Consider the following 25,697-nt stretch of genomic DNA (forward strand, 5'->3'; position numbering starts at 1 on the left):
TTGAGATAGACATGCAGATTGGAGTATTTCATTAGTGACTTTCAAAGGCTATCTATTATGGTGATAGATATCTCAGATAGGAGATTGGTTGTTTTATTCATTAAAGGATTATCCAAACCAATAAAATGGTTGGGTAAAAGCCTTTGATCCATTCAATTTTCAAGAAGCACTTAAGAAGGCTACAAGTATGGAATAAACAACCCCAATAAATAAATCTCAGTCAAAGGGTGAATCATCTAGAAAAGATAATAAACCACTCTTTAATAAACTTGAAAGGAATGAAAAAAAGCCTAAAAATAAAGATAAATCATTTTCTCCCTTTGATAAAGAGACATTGAATGATTTATGGAAGAAAAAAATTCATTTTTATTGCAAACGACCCTATGACATGAACCATGGATACCTGTTGAGGCCAAAGGGGAAATCCAATAGGGTTATGTGGGCTTACTATGAGGATTTTGATTCTGAAAATTTGGACCAACAATCTAAAAATGAGGAATCAATGGAAGAAAAGGAAGGCACAGATGATGAGAAGTTGAACAAAATGGCTACAAGTGATGAGAAGACTAAGGGTAGACTTAAGGAGGCCCGTCTCACTAGTTTACAACAAGAGGGATCGTTCAGGATGAGAGGAGTATTGGTTGGTCAATAAGTTATTACTTTACTTGATATAGGTACTACTCATAATTCTATTGATTCTAGGTTGGTTGAGAGGCATGGGATACAAACATAGAAATTTGATGGTTTGAGAGTGAGGGTGGCTGATGGCTACATCCTCAAATGTGATAGGAAGATTACAGACCTACCCCTAAAAATCAACAACTTTGATTTCAAAGAAGATTCTTATGTTGTTAATATGGGTGATACAGATTTGGTTTTGGGTATTTGGTTACATGATATTAGGGAGTTTACTCTCAATTTGAGAGATATGGAGATGAATTTTTAGTTAGACGAGAAGACCCATATACTTAAGGTCATTCATGATAGTGGGTTTAGGATGATGTCTTGTAGATGCATTAAGAGCTTGTTGAGACATGAACAGGATAAGCGGGAAACTCATTGAGCTTTAATGCCATCATAGGGGTAGACAAAATCAGAATTATATCACCCAAACATTCAGGAACTAAAAATCAAGCACTACAAGGTTTTTAGTGACATACCACCAAGTAGACCTCTAGACAAAAGTATTGAGCATATTATTGAGTTAGAGGAGGGTGCTAAACCTATCATGATCACACCCTATAGACATCCAAAGAGATTGAAGGATGATATTGAGAAAACCATCAAGGAACTACTTGCTATGGGGCACATTAGACCAAGTAAGTCTCCTTTCACTTCTTCTATGGTTTTGGTAAAGAAGGATGGTACTCTAATGATGTACATAGATTATAGGGTTCTAAACAAGAAGGCTATCAAAATTAGATACCCCATCCTACAGATTGATGAGTTATTATATGAGCTACATGGAGCATGTTTCTTCTCCAAAATTGATTTGAGATTAGGCTATCAACATATCTGAGTTAGAGACTAGGACATAGAGAAGATGATGTTCAAGTTTCATTGTGGCCATTTTAAGTTTTTAATTATTCCATTTGGGCTAACTAATGCTCCAACTACTTTTTAGTCCACAATGATTAGGGTCTTTCAACCTTAGTTGAGGAAATTTTTGGTAGTCTTCTTTGATGACATCCTAGTGTATAGCAGCACATGGGATGAGCATGTACAACACTTAGACACTATGTTGAGAATTTTGAGTAGGGAGTCCTTATATGTGTTGTGTCCTCACAACGCATGCCCCATTTTGAGTCACAAAATGGGGACCCCCTAGTTTCAAGATTTCCTATGAGGCATCTAGTCTGAAGTCTAGGTCATTTTGGACTCTCCTTGGGGTCTAGGTCAAACCTTGGTCTCTGATTGGGAAGGATCATGTAGTCAAAGAGAAGAAAAAAATCAAGGAATAGACTTCATAGTGCATAAAGTCTACACATGTGCACATGTTCATGTGCACCAAGTGTGCACAAGCACACTGCAACCTGCTCTAGGTATGTGTACATGTGCATGTGCACACCCTCAGTGGTGCGCATCTTTAGAGGTGTGCACCTACGAAGGTGTGCACAAGGATTCCCCCCCCCCTCCCCCCCCCCCACCCATTGTTGATAATTGGCTAATGAAGATATGTAATTATTTTCATTTATGGCAATAGATCATGTACATGCTTATAGGAAACCTCAAAAATTAAGATACTTAGCTTTTGGTACTTAGAAAATTGTCTAAGTGTGAATTTGGTTTATAATAGTGTATTGTTTTATGTGTAACTTGTTGCTGACATCATATTATGACTAGCAAAGTTAGATAGAGATATTATACGTGTTGATGATGATGATTTGTATAAACTTGGAAGTCTATATAGACTATACGAAAAAGATATATTCTTGTTTTACCAATGAAATAGGACAGAAAAATTATAGGAATTATTTTGTTTACAAAATAATTACTTGACCAATTAGGGCTAACATCCTAGATGTTTACTCTAACTTGGAAAAGTATATTATGATCTTAACTGACCTAGCAGCAATTTGTGAAAAGGCATCGTATTTATGCAAAGGACATCTTGCAAATTCAAAGTGTGAGTTGTGCAAGTATTGTGATATGTGAACTTTCTATGAAAGCGATATATGTAAAGTTTGAGAAGCTATTCTTGTGGTCCAAGATTGAGCTGAAGATCAGAGTGTTGGCTCCTAATTTAATAGTTTTGAAAATAATCAAGAAACCAGACCAATACATCTAAGGTTAGAAAAATCCTATAATGGATGCACTTGACTGTCATCTAGGGGCAACTAGGTGGGTGGACCTCAGATTCTTTATATGGTACCAATGTAAAAGCATACAACTAAATTTGGAAAATAGATAAAATCCCTTAATCTTCTATGTTTATGCAAGCATTCATGGGTGAAATAGCTAATAACAGAGCACATGAACCTGATAAACCAAGTGAGGGAAAAGTATTTTAATTCTTAAACATAAATGGAAAGATATTCAATTAAAGTTTTGCTCTCAGCATAACCCTGGTATGCAACAACAGAGAACATGTAACCTCCAAGCTGACTAATCCCTTATCCATTGGGCATCAACTAAACCTTCACATACAGATGGATACCTAAAGTATACTCATATATTTAAACATCTGATCTATCTATTTGACTTGCAAATAGACATCAATCTTCATAAAAACTCTCATACTTATGGTGATATCCTCTTGGTGTAACCCACGATCTTGTCACTGTAAACAAGCATTTACTTGAATCTTTGTTCCAATAGAAAATTTATCCTGACATACAACCTTAAAGGATTGCAATTGAGTTTAAGCTCTTAGTTCTTAAGCACAAAACATTGTAGATAACAAAAAAAGGAGACGAGAATCAGAATGAAACTAAGGAAAATGAAACTCTTGCATTAATTTCCTTGAAACCAATACATCAGCTATATATATCAAAACTCAGAAAATACACAAAGAATGACTATGTAATATAACAATGCTTCAAAATAAATACAATATTGTTGTTCACAATAGAGGAACACTGGGAAAAATGGTATCATAGTAATGGGAAAGGATTTCAACTAGACTAGAACCACAAAGTAGTTATATTGTAATGAAAAATATCCAAAAACTGGAACCCTTACAAAGAGCAAAGAGGAAAAATATATAGAAGAGAAGATATTTTTAGGGTGTGGAAATTGAATTTGACATGATTCCAACTTGAAAATGTCTTCAATTTGAAGTTTGCTGAAACTAAACTTCCTTCATTTGCCTACCACCAAAAACCATAAATGAAGCAAAAAATATCTGATATATCTCATTAAAATAATTAGAAAAATATCTTGTGGAGAACATATCAGGTACAAATTAAATTTGTAGGAGGCTCAAAATTTGATTTAGCTAGTCACATCTACTTTTGTTGTGAAGTTCATCTTGTGTTGTTGCCAAAAACATCATTTGCAAACAACTGCATTTAAAACCATCAATTCTCCCTTTATAGTTTATGATGAAATCACATATGATGAAAATATAATATTATTTTATTGCAATTTCATCTGCAATAATAAACTTGCACTATTCACTAAGAAGCCCCTCAAAATTACAAATCCCCATGTAGCTGCTTCTGGTTCACACCTGCACAAAAACTGACCTTGGAAATGAAAAATTCATTCTTTGCTAATTTCAATGGTATACTATAGTGCCTATTTTGGATAGAAATCATGCCTTTGAGACCAAATCAAAAATCTAGCTCCTTGATTGTGAACAGAGCATTTAAAAATGAAAAATAAAACTATATAGTCAAAACTATATAATATTATTCAATTTATAATCCTTTCAACATCTGTAGGTTGAATATCTCTATACTTTTAATTTTTATTCATTTTCTCTTACTCCCTTTGCAACTTGTCCATTTTTATTTGCTGAAATGCCCAAGCAGGCCCCTCATCATAAATATCTACCTTTATCCTATTTACAATTTTATGATAGCAGACCATCATATCATCATAGCACCCTAACTTTCCCCTTTATGATATTACAATCCTTGGTAACATCGTAGCATCAAAGACATCCCCTTTCCAACCTCTAATCACACAACAAAGGCAATTTTCATAAGATCGCAAGCCCCTTCAGTTCACTATATGATCTCACGAAAAAGAGGGGATCATCATAATATTGTAGCACCTTTGGAACCGGCCCCCAATCTCTCGACATGATCATAAGCTCATAGACCCCGTAGCATTGCACATCTCATCATTGACCTCCCCAACTTTATGCCATTCGTAGCATTGGGGCACTTTATGTTTTGCTTGGTGATCCTATGATTGGTTGTAAGATTGTAGATCCTCCTCACTTCGTGTCTCGATCCTCCGATCCTACAATTCAAGAGTGAAAATAGGTATGATTCATCTTCCACTTGATATGGTGGTATTCAAACCAATGAAAACTCTCCATTTGTACCTTTTCTTCACTACTAGCATTCCAAACTGGACCCACAAATCTTTGAGGACACGTGTCATTGAGTTGCTCCCTCGCTATACATAAAGAGTGAGCATGTTGCCATAGTGACAAAGCGACAACCCTTGATCTCATCTCAATTTGATGGTAGACATTTTAATGCAATTTTTAGTGGTGAGTCCCTCCTTTGTTTACCTTGTTCACTATGTCACTATACATAAAACCTGAGCAACTTCCCATGGTGACAAAGCAATGATTGTTGATTCCATCTTGATCAAGTAGAGGATGTTTGATATATAACTTATTACAAATATGGTGGGCCCCCTAGTTTCCATGTCATGTTGGGTAAACAATCCATAACTTCTCATAGAGACTTGGTGATGATCGTTGATCGAAACTTGATCCAACAATTACAATCTCTCATCTAACTTCTAACTTGAGCATGGTTCTATGTTACTACTGATGTGAGAATATCCTATCCAACTGGCACATAAATTAATATTTTAATCATAGTTGTATCACCATGTGACTTTAGGTCTCACTTTTCCATATGTCACATTAGCGTTTCCCCTCATTGCTTAAATTCCTTGCACCTTGAGAATGTAGGAAAGCACCCACCATTGATCATGGTTAAATTGATGATCATAGATTATTCTACTACTATAACACCCAATTAGCTGCATTGATCAATAGAAAATCTCCATGTGAAGTAGTACACTTTTACAAACTCTACTTAAATAGGTACCTTATTATCTCCTGAAAGGGTGGGTCCCTGACATCACATTTGCTACGAGTCAGGCTAATGCTTGCCCACTTTATTGTTACATTGTAATGAAAAATATCCAAAAATTGGAACCCTTACAAAGAGAAAAGAGGAAAAATATATAGAAGAGAAGATATTTTTAACGTCTAGAAACTGAATTTGACATGATTCCCACTTGAAAATGTCTTCAATTTGAAGGTTGCTGAACTGAACTTCTTTCATCTACCTGCCACCAAAAACCATAAATGAAGCAGAAAATATTTGATATATCTCATTAAAATAATTAGAAAAATATCTTGTGGAGAACATATCAGGTACAAATCAAATTTTTTGGAGGCTCAAAATTTGATTTAGTTGGTCACATCTACTTTTGCTGTGAATTTCATCTTGTGTTGTTGCCAAAAACATCATTTGCAACCAACTGCATTTAAAACCATCAATTCCCCCTTTATAACTAATGATGAAATCACATATGATGAAAATTTGATTATATCTGATTGCAATTTCATCTACAAAAATAAATCTGCACTTTTCATTATGAAGCCCCTCAAAATAAAAAATCCCCCTATAACTACTTTTGGCTCACACCTGCACAAAAATTGACCCTAGAAATGAAAAATTCATTCTTTGCTGATTCCAATGGTATATTATACTGCCTATTTTGGATAGAAATCATGCCTCTGAGACCAAATCAAAAATTTGGCTCCCAGACTATGAACAGAACATTTAAAAATGAAAAATAAAACTATATAGTTGAAACTATATAATACTATTCAATTTATAATCCTTTCAACATCTGCATGTTGAATATCTCTAAACTTTTAATTTTTATTCATTTTCTCTTACTCCCCTTGCCACTTGTCCATTTGTATTTGTTGAAGTGCCCAAGTAGGCCCCTCATCATATATATGCCTTTATCCTCTTTACAATTTTATGATAGCAAACTATCATATCATTGTAGCACCTTGACTTTCCCCTTTATGATATTACAATCCTCAGCAACATCGTAGCATCGAAGACATCCCTTTTCCAACCTCTAATCACATGACAAAGGAAATTTTTGTAACATTACAGGCCCCTTCATTTTGCTCTACAATCTCATGGCAAAGAGGGGACCATCCTAATATTGTAGCACCTTTGAAATTGACCCCTGATCTCCTAACATGATCATAAGATCACAGACCCCATAGCATCGTACATCTCATCTTTGACCTCCTTGACTTTATGCCAGTCGTAGCATCGGGGCACTTTATGTTTTGCTTGGTGATCCTATGATTGGTCATAAAATCATAGATCCTCCTCACTTCATGTCCCAATCCTTCGATCCTATGATTCAGGAGTGAAAATAGGGAGGACTCATCTTCCACTTGACATGCTCATAGTCAAACCAATGAAAACTCTCCATTTGTAACTTTTCTTCATTGCTGGCATTCCAAACTTGACTTACAAATCTTTGAGGACATAATAAAGAGTGAGCATGTTGCCATAGCAATGAAGCAACAGCCCTTGATCTGATCTCAATCTGATGACAGACATTTTAATGTAGTTTTTAATATCATAGTGGTGGGTCCCTCCTTCATTTAACTTGTTCGGTATGTTGCTATACATAAAACTTGAGCAACTTCCCATGGCAAAAAAGCAATGATCGTTAGTTCCATCTTGATCGAGTAGAGGACATTTGATGCATCACTTAGTACAAATATGGTGGGCCCCCTGGTCGCCATGTCATGTTTGGTAAACAATGCACAACTCCTCATAGCAACTTGGTGACAATCATTGATCAGAACTTGATCCAATGATTAGAATCTCTCATCTAACTTCTAACTTGGGCGTGGGTCCATGTTACTACTGACATGAGAATATCCTATCCAATTGGCACATAAATTAATATTTTAATCCTAGTTGTATCACCATGTGACTTTAGGTCTCACTTTTCCATATGTCATGTTAGCGCTTCCCCACATTGCTTAAATTCCTTGCACCTTGAGAATGTGGGCAAGTGCCCACCCTTGATCATGGTTAAATTGACAATCATAGATTATTGTATTACTATAACACCTAGTCAACTACATCAATCAATAGAAAATCTCCATGTGAAGCAATACATTCTAAAGAACTCTATGTAAATAGGTGTTGCGTGATGCGATGCACTCCCTTGCCCACAGGTGGTTAATTACATGGTGTTCCATGTTCTCTAACAGTCATGGCTTTTGGTGCAACGGAAAATGGGCCCAATAATTGGTATCAGAGCCTAGTTTTGGCTTGGTCATGGGTTCAAATCTCCCCAGTGCCTTCTCGACTTGCATAAGCACCTGGTATGCACATCGAGGGGGAGATTGTTGGGTGATGCGACGCGCTCCCTTGCCCACAGGTGGTTAATTACGTGGTGTTCCATGTTCTCTAACAGTCATGGCTTTTGGTGCAATGACAAATGGGCCTAACAATAGGTACCTTATTATCTCATGAAGAGGTGGGTCCCTGACATCACATTTGCCACACATTAGGCTGGTGCTTGCCCACTTATCTAACTAGTGAGCACTTTCATAATGCAGGAAAGCACTAGTTCTCAATCTCTAAAAGATCAATGGTGGCATAACTAAAACCCTTTTAGCAGTCTAAGAGAAAATAAATGACATCATTAAGGACACATGTCACCAAGGCACTTATCCGCTTTATTTATTTTTCATGCAACTTCACAAAGCAAGAAAGCACCATCCATTGATTAAGGCAAGATCAACAGTCACACAAACTTGTACCCTTATATCATCTAGTCAGTTGTCTTGTCCAATAGGATGTCTCTGTGTCCATGAGATGATGTGGTTCATTTCTGATGAAGCAATCATTGGGACCCACCTTCTGGAACTGTTGCCATGTTTTTGTTTTTCGTCAAGGCACTATGTCGCTAATAGTGAGGTGCAAAGATTTTTTGATAGAAACATAGTGACTCATCAAAAAATTTTGATTCTAGTGATGCCATTTGCACTTCATTATTCTTTGTTTTTTTTCAGTTCTTATAGTTTTGACATGGAACACGTGACTAAAAACTTCTAAAAAAATGCAGATTTTGGTCATTGCGCCTCCATTTCATGAAGCTGCCAGTCAATTTCATTGCAGTTGCTATGTTGCTATGGTTAAAACACTTGCATCTTCACATGGCAACAATGTGACTTCCATAGATCTTATAAAGATGAGACAGTGGGAAACAAAAATGAAAAAGGCACTTGGGGGCACAAAAAATTTAAACGGGGCATGGAATATTCAAGATTTGAAAAGCTTCATGCCTGAATAAATTTAAAAGGAATACAAGACTTAGGGTTTTATAGATTTTTCAAAGGTTATTATAATGCAAGGCGAAAGAATCAAAAACCCTAATTAGGCAAATAATGAATTTAGTTTTGATTTTTAACCTATGATTTGGAAAAACTTAGTTTGTAAAATCCAAACCAACACAGAGATTAGCCATGAAAGAAGTTACAATACCTATATACTAGAAGTCTAATTTCTTTTTTAGGCAATGAGCTCTTCTTGTAATTGGAAGTGCATGTTTGGGCAGTGGGCTCATCTTGCATCTATTGTACTACAACTCCTAATAGGGATTCAAAGTCTCCTAAGAGGGACTCTCTATGCTGAATTTTCTCATTTACTCCTAATAGGGAACTTATATATCAGTATGTTATCTAGTGGGTATCATCCCTACTGAGGTTTTCACTTGGTCAAGGTTTCCCTCTTTAACAAAATATGGTGTTATGAGTTATCTTTGTGCATGGTTATTGTTATTGTTGAACATTACTTTATTACTTTCTTATGTATGGTTCAAGGTAATAAATAATATTTAGTTGGTGACTAAAGTTTGTAAATTACTTAGTCACCCCCCCCTCTTAGTAATTCCTATTTCTAATAATTGGAATTAGAGCACAATTACTCAGAAGAGGCTTAACAACTTGAGAAAGATCCCTATGAATATGGAACAATTGATAAAGAACCTTGAAGAGGCACTTGAACAAATTGATCTCCTTATTGAAGAAAGAGATAAGTTGAAGGATAGATATGAAGACTCCAAAGTATATATTGGAAAATTGAAGGACAAGATTGAACATCTCAAATCCAAGCTTGAATCTATTGAATCTAAAGCTAGTGATGAGGATGATGATCAAATTGACTTGATATCATCTCTAACCAAGCTTATCAAGAAGAACGGGAAAGTGAAGAGCCTATAGAGAACCTTAATGGAGGTTACTGATAGATTACATAGTACTCTAGTAGTCCAACATATAGAGGTAGATCCTGAACAGAGGGCATGAGCAGTATTAAAATCTTTTGATGAGGAATTTATAAATTTGTTGAAATTGGTAGAGTCAAAGGCTCAAATTTCACATGATGCTAATTTATTTAGCACTATTTGTCAGAATATCAAGAATGATTTAATAAGTGTTGATACTTGTATCAAGGAACTTTAGAAATGTCAATAAGATGGCAAGTTATTGTACATTAAGTGTACCCTATATCATAAGTTGACTAAGGATCTTGATAGTAAGATTGAAGGTAAGTTGAGTGAGCTAGAGGCTCTATCCAACCAGATACAACAACCTTTTAGCAAAGTTGATGACTTTGAAGGACAAGTGGCCAATATTCATAATGATATCAAGAAACTGGAGCTTTGGAAGGAATATTTTTTTTAAATATTTTCATATTTCAGAGAGTCTATTGCTCTAAAAATATCTATTGTTGAGAGACAGTTGGAGGAGTGTGTCAAAGCCAAAGAAACTTATTCTAAATTTTTATATTTTGATCTTAACGTAGTTGAGATTGCATCATATGCCCTATGTACAATTCTCACCTTTGTTGAATCAGCCAAGGATACATGGACAAAAGGTATGAACAATCTTAAGGCAAGTTTTGATGATTGTATGAAGATAAGTTATCAATTTAAGGTAGATGTTTACAGAGTTTTTGATAGCAGTTTTGATAGTTTTTGACATTTTGACCTTTGTCATTGATGTCAAAGGGGGAGAAGATGCATAAGAAAATTATAAATAAGGTAAAGGGGAGAAGATAAAATTTTAAGGTATAAAATCATATTTTAAGGGGGAGCATATGTAAGATGGACAAGTTGTAATAGATGATTAATGTAATATTACTGTATTGTTTTTGACAATTTTTTGATACTTAGCCAATTTTTCCTATTTTGTTGCCATCAATGCCAAACTGGGAGATTGTTGACAATTGGCTAATGAAGATATGTAATTGTTGTCATTTATGGCAACACATGATGTACATACTTACAAGAAACCTCAGAAATAAAGATACTTAGCTTTTGGTACTCAGAAAAAATTGTCTAAGTATGAATTTGGTTTACAATAGTGTATTATTTTGTATGTAACTTGTTACTGATGTCATATTATGACTAGCAAAGCTAGATGAAGATAGTACACATGTTAATGATGACATGTATAACCTTAGAACTCACTACAGACTATATAAAAAAGAGATATTCATGTTTTACTAGTGAAACAAGACAACAAAATTAAACGAAAGGAATTATTTTGTTTACAAAATAATTACTTGACCAATTACAACCAACATACTAGATGTTCACTCTAAGTTGGAAAAGTATATTATGGTCTTAGCTGACCTAGAATTTTTTTTTGAAAAGGCATGGTATTTATGCAAAGGAAATCTTGTGAATTCAAAGTGTAAATTGTGCAAGTATTGTGATATGTGAACTTTTTATGAATAAGTCTAATAGAATAATCTAAAGAGGTGTCACCCTGTGGAGTTCAATGAACTCGGGGGTTAGGAACATGCATCAAAATGTATGAAGTTAATTATGAGCTTTGTAAAAGGTAATGGTAAACTCATCAGCAATTTTAATAAGCTTTCTAACTTATTCATAAACTCAAGAACCAAGAAATATGGACAACTGTGAGTGGTTGATAACTTGCTTAAGTTTTACAACTCATCTAAAACATTGATGCACTTGAAGATGAGGGATACTATGTAAAATATGGAAAAGTGGTTGAGAAATTGCATTGGTGACTTAGTGTATTTGATGAAAATATTGACACAAAGATTAGTTACTATAACTGACTAATTACCAATGGAACTTGAATCTAGCATTTAAATTCCATAAAGAAGATATGTTTAGAATGATGAACCAGTTCAAGATACTCCTTAGAAGATGTGAATGACAAGATACAAGCTGTGTTTCACAAGCTCTTTCATCAATTCTCATGATATGGCCAAAAAAAATGAACAAGCTCTAGTAGACATGCTCGATATGCATGAAAAATGTGTATTCATAGAAAAATATAGCTTGATTATTTCATAGTTTTCTTTTTAAAAAACATAGTGTGTTAAGGATGAAAAGAAGTTACAAAAAATTAAGACTTTAGAAACCCTCAAGCTAATCCACACAACATGACTTCAAAAATAGCATCATTCATTTGTTCATATGCAAACACAGTTCTATATGGTCCATATGGGAGCCATCACCTTTGATTATAATTCCTTATGCTCATACCAAGATTACATATCATTAAACATTGTTTCATTCATGATACACATTATGGTGGGATTTTAGGATGATTAAGATTGTCTAGAATGTTCTAGGGTAGATGGGAGAACATTTCTAAAATCTTCTATGAAACATTCCAGATATGATCACATTCAAACCCATGACTTTTAAGTTCCAAGGAGTGCGCGAGAAGTGACACTTCTTGGATTTGTGCTTAGAAGTGAGAGATATCAAATGTTCTAGATTTTTATAAAAGATAAGAAGTAGATAAGATCAATGATTGGATTGACAATATGCATGCCAGTAATAAGGTCATGTTATCTATGTATGAAGTTATCCAAAATATGTAGAGAACACATGTTCAACTATTAGAAGTGGATAAATAAGTACTATAGTGTAACCATCTTAGAGATTTTTTATGACAACTCCAGAATACAACTATGCTTAGTGAAAATAGGTGTACAAAAATTCATGCATCATTTGAAGTAGTATCCTCTAAGGACGATGTTAGACATATTTTCAAAATTGAGGAGACACTAAAGGAGTTGGAGTCTAAGTTGGACAATTTTGCAGAAGTAAGACAAGAAGTTCATGATTTCCACAAGGAAGTGACAGAAAATTATATATACTTGTCATACCCTCCATAAATCACCTTTGATATCCAAAATTTCAAAGGAAAACATCCAAACATCATTTTGGTTGAGGGTCAACAAGACCCAGATGTTGGAAACTAAAAATTGTGGACTTAGAAAAATTTTGTCACATTAGGAAAATTGTGAACTTAGAAAAAAACTGTCAGTTTTGGTCATTTCACCAAGGTGCACTTTTAACAAAGGTACACTTTTCATAAGGTGTGTCAAACATAGAGGTGCACTTTTCATAAGGTGTGGAAAACTCAAAGGTTCACTGATAGTTTTGATTAGTTGCGGTTGTGCCGATAGGTAACTACTAGTTGCTATTTTTTAGCATTCCATACACTAAAAACATGTTTTGACAATAGTTTAACTCCTATAAATTCCTAGAGAAAGCCAATATTGCATTTTTTTGAAGCTCTAGTGACTTCCAAATCATCTCATGGCTTCTCTCTTTTTATCTTCTTCTTCTTTTATTGTTTTTAGTCATGTAAAGGCGCATGCACCGATTAATTGATATAAACAAGGGTAGAGACCTACTTAGCACCATTTAAAGAGTAAATTTATATATAATTAGCTTTATTTTATTAGTCTTTAGCATAGTGTTTGTATTAGAAGACCTCTCACTCATAACACAAAACAAGGAGAGGGTATCTTATAAATACATGTATGTAATATGTACTCTGAGCCGATATTTTGATGCAATAATAAATATTATTGGTGCTCTCATTATGAGTGTAGTAAATCTTGTTGGAGTGTGTTATTTTTTATGAATTTATGTTCATGAATAGTAATAGAGCCAATGGTTTTATTTTGTTATGATAATTGTGCAATCTTTTAGTTCTTGTGTTTGCCTTATGTTAACAAATTATGTCACATAATCATTGTGAACCTACATGAAAAGAGTTAATTTGTACTACACACATTGTATTAAGCTACAAACAAAATTGTATGTACATGCTTATGCTTATTTTCTTTGAAAATAGTTTACCTTTTTGAAAAATTATATACCAATTTAACTATCTTTGCTTTAATTTTTCTCTTTTACATTTTTTATTTATTTATGTTTTTTAATAAATGTGTATGATTTTAAGAGAAAACTATGTATGCTACCCCACCTTTTATTATTTAACTATGTCAATTTAACTATTTTTATTTTGTTTCCTCTTTTACATTTCCTTTAATATTATTCTAAATGCTTAACAAAAAAAATTATGTGAACAACTCTCCTCCTTCGGATGCAAGTGCTAGTTTAAATAACTTGCAAAAGTTGTAGAAGATCCTGATTCAAACCCAATGATGGAATTAAGGCTGCCAATTGCAAGAGTTGTTAAAATCATTAAAAGGCCTAATGACTTGGAAAGTGGGTAAGAGATGGTCTCTTCAAAATTTAAAAAATGGTCAAAATGTCTTCAAAGTCCAATTATAGTATGTGATACCAATAAGTCTGATAGAATAATCTAAAGAGGTGTCACCTCGTGGAGCACAATGAACTCAGGGGTTAGGAACATGAATCAAAATGTATGAAGTTAATTGTGAACTTTGTAAAAGGTAATGGTAAACTCATCAGCAATTTTAATAAGCTTTCTAACTTCTTTATAAACCTAAGAACCAAGAAATATGGACAACTGCTAGTGGTCAATAACTTTCTTAAGTTTTACAACTCATCTAAAACATTGATGCACTTGAAGATGAGGGACACTACGCAAAATGTGGAAAAGTGGTTGAGAAGTCGCATTTGCAACTTAGTGTTCTTGATGAAAAGATTGACACAAAGGTTAGTTACCATAACTAACTAATAATTACCATTGGAACCTAAATGGTGTTTAAATTCCTTAAAGAAGACATGCTCAGAATGATGAACCAATTTAAGAAACTCCTTAGAAGATGTGAATGAAAATATTTCAGTGTTTCACAAGCTCTATCAGAAATTCTCATTATATGGCCAAAAAAAATGAACAAGCTCTAGTAGACAAGCTTGATATGCATGAAAAATGTGTAATAAAAGAACAACATAGCTCAATTATTTTATAGTTAAGGACAAAAAGAATTTGCAGAAAGTTAAGACTTTAGAAACCCTAAAGCCAGTACACACAACATGACTTCAAAAATAGTATCATTCCCTGTTTATATGCATACACATATGGGATCCATCACCTTTGATTGTAATTCCTTATGCTCATACTAGGATTACATATCATGAAGCATCATTTCATTCATGATACACATCATGCTGGGATGTTAGGATGATTAAGATTGTCTAGAATGTTTTAGAGTAGATCAGAGAAAATTTCTAAAATCTTCCATGAAACATTCAAGATTGTCCATTCTAGAATCTTCATTGAAATATTCCAAATTCTAAGGAGAACATTCTAGGATGTAAAAGATTCTAGATCTTTGTATTACCTCTATAAATATGTACTATGCACAAACAATCATTGCATAGTTAGAAGTTATTTGAAAGATTTAATGGTTGTAAGAAAGTTAGATTAATATATTATTTTTTATGAGTTACATACATTTTTTCATATTTTATTATATTGCAACTGTTATTGTGATATTTTATTTTATTTATGGGTTTTCTTAACATGGTATCAAAGCTAAGGTTCAACTAGAAATAGGTTGCTCAATACTCAAGTTATTTGTTTACAGGGCTTCTATAGTGTTGGTGTATTTGTTTGAAAATAATTTGTGGATAACATGGGCTCTACATATGAGGTGATGTCAATATTTGATGGAAGTAGTTTTCTAGATTGGAAAATTGCAGCCAAGATTTCTTTTAAGAGAAAAGGCTTTATGGAGGATAGTGAGTAGGGAGATTAAAGAACCTTGAATTGATAGAGAAATAGAGTTTTGGAAGTGCAAGTTGGAGCAAGCTAGAGGTATTATTGGTAAATCCTTAAGCCCCAATCTCAATAGAATATTTGTTGATATTGATGGTCCAATGGAGGTGTGGGAGAATCTAGAAAAATATTATAAAGATGCAGATATTGCTAGCATATATAGTATATAGGGGAAAATGGTGAATTTAGACTCATCTTACTTTGAAAAAATGATTGATTATTTCAATGAAATTACTTTCTTAAATGATCAATTGAAGAAAATAGGTGTTGAGTATGCAAAAAATATTTTTAATTAATTGCAATAGTTGAAAGTAAGGTCCCTCAGTCGTACAAAGTGTTTAAAGAATCAAGGAAAAGGATTATTCAACTAAATTGTGATGTCCCCTTCCATTTGACATCTCTCAATAATTGAGATTTTCCTATTATGTGAACCTCGTAGGCTAACATGGTGGTTAGAGGGTTTTATTAAGGATTGACACTTTATGATGGGGCATAATTTCATATGATAATATTATAATAAAGTAAAAATATCATAATTTCAATATAATATTATAATAAAGTGAAATATAAGAATATATTTTATCCCACATTAGGGAGAAAAGTAAGTGAGCTCCCACAAGGAAGGAATAAAGGGGGCATGAGAGGTTCTTTTCTTATCATCTGATTATTGTCATTTGAATTTGATGAGTTTTGTGGAGCCAAGGGTTTTAACATTTGCCACTAGAGAACATAGTTCTTTTGTGTGCCTCCATTTGAGCTGGTGAAATACTTAGTGAATTTGTTATTGGGAGGACATTATACAAGTGTTCTATTCGAGCATATTGGTGAAAGATCCTTCAAGGGATTGTACCTATTGGAGAAGACAAATCAATCTTTTCATTATGTAGATTTTTTGTCCTAGGGCTAGATTGTGGAGTATGATTGAAGGAATAAGTCAGATATGGCTACAATGATTTGTTATGGTGTTATCGCTACTATAGTGACTCAATATAGTAAAATCCAAATTTCTTGAGTGGTTTCTAGGTTCCTATCCATTTACATTCTGCATTACATTGAGGTTGGATCTAAATATCTTAGGACATTTGTAGGGATTTAGAAATCAGTTGTGGAAGTTTTGTAATCTAATTTATATCAGAATCTTATATCAAAAGTTGTTAGAAGGGATTAGAATATCATTGAACATCATAGAAAGTGTTGCCCTAATGTCTTCTTGTTACAGATGCATATTTTATTATTAATAATCAATGTTATACAAAAGCATTTTCATCTTCATTGTTAGATTTTTTAAAGTTCTTTGCAAGCATATTTATTAAAGTTTGGCATTTTGAAAGCAATCATAATTTAGATCTACAATATATCTCTAGTGTGTAAAGTGTTTGACAAAATTCTCAAGTTAAGAAATTAGAATTGTAAGGGATATTACATTGGTATCAGAGCTAAATCCTATCATCCTAAGGGTTTAGCAATTGCATGCAACCATCTGAGGTTGGTTCTCACAAATTTTACACTTCCATGTGAGATTTTTTTGACATGGAAGAGAAATTTGATAGGCAGCTAGACACCATGGGCGATAGGCAAGAAGGTATCCCACCAAGAGATAATAGGAATGAGGATCAGAAAACAAGGGAGTTTTTCAAAATAATGGTTACAAGATAGGAGTGGATGGCTCAGGATTTGTAGGTACTCACCACCATGGTTTAGAGCATGAAACCATAAGATAAACATGATCAAGAGCAAGGGGATAATAAGTGTATTCGAGTTTCCTAGAGCTCATAGGATGCACTCTAGGACAACATACATGGCTACTCATTCTACCTTCATTAGAGATGAGCCTGAGATAGCACCTATAGAAGAAACAAGGGAGGATATGTTCATAGATATCCTAATGGATGTGAATGATGAATGGGATCTATTAGCTCCATAGGTGCAAGGGAGGATGACATTTGAGCAATTTGTTAATCTAAGGAGAGAGCATTACAAAACAATGAGATAGGATAGGAGACCTTGTGACAAGGATGATGAATTAAATCATACTATAGGGAAGCTTTCCTTGACTACATTTGATGGTAGTGGAAAAATGACAATTCAAGATTGGATTCACAAGCTTGATACCTTCTTAGCACTGAGACCTATGATAGAAATGGAGGCAATAAAATATGCCACACTACATTTAGAGGGAGTTGCACATGATAAATGGTACAATGGGATGGTTACCCTTCAGTAAAACTAAGTGACTTCATATTAGGACTTTGTGGACATGTTGGTAGAGAGTTTTGATAAGAAGGATCCAAAAGTCTACTTTGGGGAGTTGCCATAATTGAGACAGACATAAAGATTAGAGTACTTCATTTGTGACTTTCAAAGGCTATTTGTTATGGTGCAAGATATCTCAGATAAGAGATTGGTCTTTTTTTTCATTGAAGGATTACCTGAACCACTAAAGGTTTGGGTGAAAGCCTTTGATCCATTCAATTTTCAAGAAGCACTTAAGAAGGCTAGAAGTATGGAACAAACAACCCCAGTAAATAAATCTTAGTCAAAGGGTGCATCATCTAGAAAAGAAAAGAAACCTGAAAGGAATGAAACAAAGGTTGAGAATAAAGATAAATCATTTGCTCCCTTGGATAGAAAGACGTTGAATGATTTAAGGGAGAAAAAACCAATTTTTTATTGCAAAGGACCCAATGACATGAACCATTAATACCTTTTGAGGACAAATGGGAAAGCCAACAGGGTTATGTGGTCTTATTATGAGGATTCTAATTCTGAAAATTTGGACCAACAATCTAAAAATGAGGAATCAATGCAAGAAAAGGAAGGCACAGATGATGAAAAGTTGAACAAAATGGATACAAGTGATGAAAATACTAAGGGTAGACTTAAGGAGGCTCATCTCACTAGTGTACAATAAGAGGGATTATTCAGGATGAGATGAGTATTGGTTGGTCTGTGAGTTGTCACTTTGCTAATACAGGTGCTACTCACAATTCTATTGATTCAAGGTTGATTGAGAGGCATGGGATACAAACATAGCAATTTGAGGGTCTAAGAGTGAGGTTAGTTGATGGCTACATCCTCAAATGTGATCATAAGATTATAGGCTTGCCCCTAAAAATAAACAACTTTGATTTCAAAGAAGATTCTTATGTTGTTAATATGGGTGATACAAATTTGGTTTTGGGTATGACTTGGTTACATGATATTGGGGAGTTTAATCTCAATTTGAGAGATATGGGAGATGAAGTTTTAGTCAGATGGGAAGAACCATATACTTAAGATCATTCATTATAGTGGGTTTAGGATGATATCTTGTAGATGCATGGAGAGTTTGTTGAGACATGACTAGGCTGAGTGGGCAACCTATTGTACTTTAATTCCATCATAGGAGCAGAGAAAATTAGAATATCACCCAAATATTGAGGAACCAAGAATCAAGCACTATAAGGTCTTCAATGACATACCACTGGGTAGAATTCTAGACAAAGGTATTGAGTTAGAGGAGGGTGCTAAACCCATCATGATCACACCCTATAGGCATCCAAAGAGATTGAAGGATAAGATTGAGAAAATCATCAAGGAGCTCCTTGCTATGTGGCACATTAGACCAAGTAAGAATCCCTTCACTTCTGTTGTGGTTTTGGTAAAGAGAAGGTGTTGGAAATATTCAAAACTATGCTAAGTTACTGAGAGGGGAGGGGTGAATCAGTAACTTCTAAGACTTCTATCAATTTCAATTCTTAAATCAATAAACTAATTAGCATTTAATTCATCACATCTGATCTAATTGCATGCATGAGAAACTAAAAACATGAAAGCATCCACAACACTTGAACACAAAGATTTGGTGACCTAGAAACCTTCCAAATAGAAAGTAAAACTAGGGTGGGGATGATACCCACAAACTTGAGTACTATAGCATAAAGTTGGTCTGTTAAGGCTTATGTTGATCACTTCTAATTATCTACCTTGATAGGAACAAATAGGACTGTTAGGTCCACCTTGTGAGAGGATTTTCAAACATACAATGAAGTATGCACTTGGTAAAGAGATTTAGAAAAGATTGTTAGGTCTACCTTGTTAGAGGATTTTGACTAGTTCACCTATTAGGATGAAGTAATAGATCTCTAATTTTGCAACTGAGTTTGCTGATAGAGATTCCTTATTGTACTAATCACCTTTCTGTGATAGAATTTTCATTTTTTCTCCTTCCATTAATATGGCCTTTATAATTCTTTATCTACTACATTCACAATACATATGCTTTCACATTTGTATTCTTGCACTTTCTTCTTCTTTTTCTTACATTTCCATATATTAGATATGATACAATACATCACATATATATACAAATTTAATTTACAACATTACAAAGTTGGCCATGGCACAAGTTAACACAAATATTACAAAGTCAGCTCACATGAAGACACTCAGGTTCTGAAGATTGACTTAGTGAAGTTTTGATACTTGGCAGCCACTGTCACTACTTGGCATCATCATGCTCTTGGTAGACGTAGAAGCTTGGTCCATACTGATCACTTTCAAGTAGTCTTGAACTCGGTTTGCACTGGTGACTCGATAGATATTGTGCAACTCGACAAACATTGAATCACTTGGTTACCATGAAGTAGCTCAGTTAACACTGGCTTTGCATCACCTCAATTGCAAACTCGGTAGATACTACAATGCTCAGTAAACATAGGCTTTACATCACATGAACTATGAACTCAGTAACCACTTATAAACTTGGTAGCAACTGTAGAAGCTCGATGGCTACTGAATTACATGGAAAACATTATAAATTTTTCAATGAGCTCGGTAGCTATACAAAATTTGAATAAGTGTGTATCACTAATAACAAACTTGACTAATATGTCAACACTCTCCCCTTTTGCATTAGTGAAAAAAACATTTATTAGCCCAAAACTAAATACATTGTATTCATCACCATGTGATACTAGCTTGGTCTTATTTTTGAGCTTTTTCAAAATTGATCTTTGTAAGGTATATATAGAGTATTTCTTCACCATAGCATATTTCTCCCCTATACTATGTGATCTACTATGTACATGTAACTTTTCTCTTATATACATATTTCCCCCTGTGGCTTTTCTCCCATATCTCATTCTCTCATATCTCATTCTCTCCCCCTTTTTGATAGTAATGCCAAAGATTTATTCTAACATATTTACATGGAGACACCAAAATGAGATAAGAATTCAGAGTGTACCTTAAGAGTAATTTCCAAGGTTTTATCCCAATTTTCTTTTAATACCTTGCATGTATGAATGGTAATTTGCACTTCTGCTGATAATTCAACCATATGGTCAGTAATAGAGAAGTTGTTATCATGAATTAGGGTATTTGAATATACAATGTGTTTCTGCATAGAATCCATGATTGGAAGGATCATATTTCGTATATCAACTAGTGTTGAATGGATCCTTGCTTCTTCTCTTAATAACTCTGCTTGCATATCAGACAAAAATTTTATCTTCTTAAAATGTATAGAGCTTGAACTAGGGTCAAGTTGCAGTTGTTGAGCACTTGTTTTAAGATCAGTATCAATTTTGGACAATTTGTCCTTAACTTCCTTAGTATACTCAGTGACATCACATAGCTTTGCAAAAAGTGATGACACATTTGAATAGGACACCTCAAAATTGACCAAAATTGTTGAAACCTCAACTTGATGAATAGCTATTTGCTGAGCAATGTGCTCCAGCACTTTATTATTGAATTTGTTTTCAGCCTTTTCAACTAATTTCTCTTGACCTTTAGTGTCCTCATTGAGCTTTTGGACTACCTCTCCAAGCTGAAACAAAATAGGTTAAGAAGAATCAACCTCAATTCTAATAGCCTCAGTCAAAATATTCTTGGCATCATCTATAATCTTGTACTCTCTGTCTCTTTCCTCTCTCAATCTTTGCTGCTTGGCCTTTTTTTGGAGGAGTTCACCAAATATGTGCATTTGGTCTACTGATAGATTGTAGATATCCCATTTGGGAATTTCTATTTCCTCATTTGAATCTATATCTTCTCCTATCTCCTTTCCTTTCAAAAATGTTGTACTCGGTTGAGTCTTAGGCACAAATGTCCTTGCACTTATTGCCTTAGTGCCCAAAATGGAAACAATAGTGGACATACTTAGCCTTGTAATAAAAACTAATATAGTACTGACTAATGGAATACTTACAAAGATGCTAGAAGAATCCAAAATTAATGAAGTCAAAATTGTAGAATCCAAAACTAAAGTAGACAAAATTATAGAGCTTACCATGGATGAACTAAAAACTGAAGAAATCAAAATTGGAGAGGTGATGACTGAAGAACTAAACTCAGTAAATGAATAGAGAGTCTCCAACTTGATTGATGAAGTGGAAGTCACTTATATAAATGATATGTTGAGTTGTGTTGGGGAAAAGAGTGATTGGACATTTGATGTATCTATAGTAGTCACAACCAAACTTGTTGAAGCTATCTCCATACTTGATGTTGTCAAAGATTTTCTTGGGGAGTGAGGAAGTTAGGCAATGACTGTAGTAACTATCTTGACTAGGTTAGTCTCCTCATCATCTTGCTTATCTTCCTCAATAGCTTCTTCACCTTGATCCTCTTCATCTTCCTCATTATCAAAATGAGTCATTGCTTCAACATTTTCTTCCTCATCTTTCTCCTTATCCTCTTCTTCATCAACATCCTTTACTTCAATTGAATATTCACTTGGTTTATGAAGATGATAAATTTTCTTCCAAGTGTTTGTATCATTCTTAACTACATGCTCTATATCCTTAATCAAAACTAAACAAGTATTAAACCTTAGAGTCATTTTATCTTCATTTTTCTTTAAACTCTTTTTTACCTGAGCATCGGATATGCTCGGTAGTAACTGCCTTAGGGTTTGTGCATATATGTATTTTTCTATTTGCATTGCAAAATCCCATCTTGGCTTTATTTTCTCTAGCAATTCATTAGAGATTTGAGAAGCAATCTAGTCTAGTGAGTACTTCCATTTACCTATTTTTCTTAGCACTAGTTCTTCAACTTGTTTCTGCTATGCCTCTGTCCTAGTCTCATATTTCAAAGATTTGAAATTTGTTATTCTAGGTCCTTCTTTCATTTGCTTCAATTTTTCTTGAAAGGTGGGTGGAGGTTTGCTGAGTACAATGTCATTTCCTTTCTTCTTGGACCTCCTTGTGAAGATTGTAATGGATGATTTTGTAGGCTTGGTGATGATCACCTTGCCCTTTTTCTTCAAAGGTTCTTCTCCTTCCTCTAATTCTTCTTCATCCTTTGCCTATTCCTTATCTTCACCTTTACCCTTGATTAACATGAGAGGTGCACTAAATTTTAGTTTGGCTATCCTCCTCTTCCCTTTGTTAACTACCTACAGGAGCTTTATTTCTAGCTCTATTCTTGCCTTTGCCTCTTTATAAGTACCAAAATAAGGGGCCTTGGGATCAACAGGTTCATTGAAAAGGGCTTCAATGATATCCTTGGTCTCATCAATGTTCACCTCATAACCAAGAGGCTTGACCCACACAACTCTAGGCTTAATTGCTTAGATGTATACCTTGACACAATCAAACATGAAGAACATATCATCCTTGTAGTTGTCAACTAAATTTTTAGGTATCCCTAACCTATTGTCCATTTTATCCTTGAACACATCGAAGTAGTTTTCCATGATGCTACCATAGTTCTCTCCCATTTCTATAATATATTCATTTATTTGGTATAATGTTGTTGATTCTTAGGTTTCAAGATTCCATCAACACATAACTAACTTAGGGCATCATCCATCTCTAGAGTACTAATTTCTTGAATTGCACATTTAAAATGAGTTTGAATGTCATTAACAAGAAGTACCTTGGGAGGGATTTGAGATTGAGCTCTGCTGGGGTCTAGGGTTTCAACAACCACAAGCATGAGCTAGAAATCCATTGCCTTCCATTCAACACCTCGAACAAACATGTTAGAACATTTCTTGACCTTGTTGTTGTTGGATTCCATTTTCACTCGGTAGCTTGAGAGAACTTCAAAAAAATTTGCTAGAAATTCACTCAAGTCACTTGATCACATAGAAAATAGCTCTTTGCAATAGCACTCAAAAATTTACAATGAGAAATGAATTCGCTTCCATGCCTTTTGTTAAAATTTTGGCATTAATGCTCAGTATGGTGGTAGATGAGTTGACATTATGCTTGATAGACTGTCATCCACTACTCTGTATTGATCACTCAGTGAAGTGTTCATGACTCAGTAACCATAAGTGCCTTTGTTACTCCTGACCTTGCTTTGTAGAGTCTATGACCCAACCTTACTTAGTAGAGAAGGTAACTTGGTAATAACTAATACAGATCTTGCACAGTAATCCCTTTGCATCTTGCATACAGATTTGGATCTTTGTCATCTTTCAACTAGAACTGATTTTGATGTCTTCTTTGATAGCCTGGTTCTAGTTCTTCCTTGAGAACATAATAAGAAATGGTAGAGTCACCCAATTCTTGAGTGACTTGACCATCATTACTTGGACCAATATCCTCGGTAGACTTAGGAATCCAATGTTGTCTCATCTACTTTCAAATGTTATCAGCCTTTGCCTTCTTTTAATCTTCAATTTTGCTAGTATTCATACAATTCTTGGTAGGATGACCAAGTTTTGTACAAATGAAACATCTTTTAGTGGTATCTCTATTCCTCATATGATGTTTAACACAATTCATACCAATGTTTCCAAATTCTCCATAGTAATGACATCTACACCAGGTATTGTAATCCCAACCAAATATTTCTTTCACAATTTTCTCTGTAGGATTCAATGTCTTTGTTTTGACTTCTAATGTTTCGTGTCCATGTTTCTTACATTTATGATAGTTGCCTTCAAATTTTGGTTTCTCTTTGCATTCATTAGCCTTATGACCATGCTAATTGCAATTGTAACATTTTCTATTGAATTTTGCTTTTCTATTACTCCAACATTTATTTGATGTATGACCTATCTTACCAAAATGATTGCAAGTAGGTATTTGATTCTTTTGAGCACCTTGTTTGGAGGATTTACCTTCTTCTTTGTATCCAATTCTTGCTTTTCCTTTTTGTGTATAAATATTTTTCTCATTCAGTTGATCCATGTCTGCTTGAGATTTCATCATTCTTTCATTGATTTTCTTCTTAGTGTTTAGGTCATTTCTCAATCTTTCACTAATTTTCTTCTCAGATCTCAAGTCATTTCTTATTCTTTTATTGATTTGTCTTTCAAAATTTAGATCATTCCTTATTCTTTCATTGATTTGTCTTTGGCTCATGATTTCCTCATTTGTATTGGAGAGCTAATCAATAAGGTCTACATGTTGAAGGGATTGGTTCTGGATCTCATTGTTCCTTCCATCCATCTCTTCTTTTATCCTATTTCTCTATTCCAATACTTCACATAACCTTACTGACTAAATTTCTTGTTCTCTTTTTAGCTTTCTTACTTCTTCTTGCAGGGAACCATTCTTCTCTAGGAGTTCTTTGATTGCATCATTTGCTTCATCTGAACTTCTTTTTTCAATGTAAAGATGATCATTCATTTGATTTTCAAGTTCATTTCTTGTTTTTAGCGATTGGGAAAGTTGCTCCTTAACTTTCTTGAGTTGGGTAATGGCCATTTTCAGGTTCAACTTTTCATTGTCAATAGTTTTGTCAAGTCTAAAAATCTCCATATCCTTGATCTTTGCTCAAGCTATAAAATTTTCTCCTAAGAACCACAAAGCTCTGATACCAATTTTTGAAAATATTCAAGAGTATGCTAAGTTACTAAGAGGGGAGGGGTGAATCAGTAACTTCTAAAACTTCTATCAATTTCAATTGTTAAATCAATAAACCAATTAGCATTTAATTCATCGCATCTGATCTAATTGCATGCATGAGAAACTGAAAACATGAAAATATCTACAACACTTGAACACAA

The sequence above is a fragment of the Cupressus sempervirens genome, chromosome 11 (assembly GCF_028749045.1).
Source record: "Cupressus sempervirens isolate cs-2001-9-10 chromosome 11, ASM2874904v1, whole genome shotgun sequence".
Taxonomy (NCBI): domain Eukaryota; kingdom Viridiplantae; phylum Streptophyta; class Pinopsida; order Cupressales; family Cupressaceae; genus Cupressus; species Cupressus sempervirens.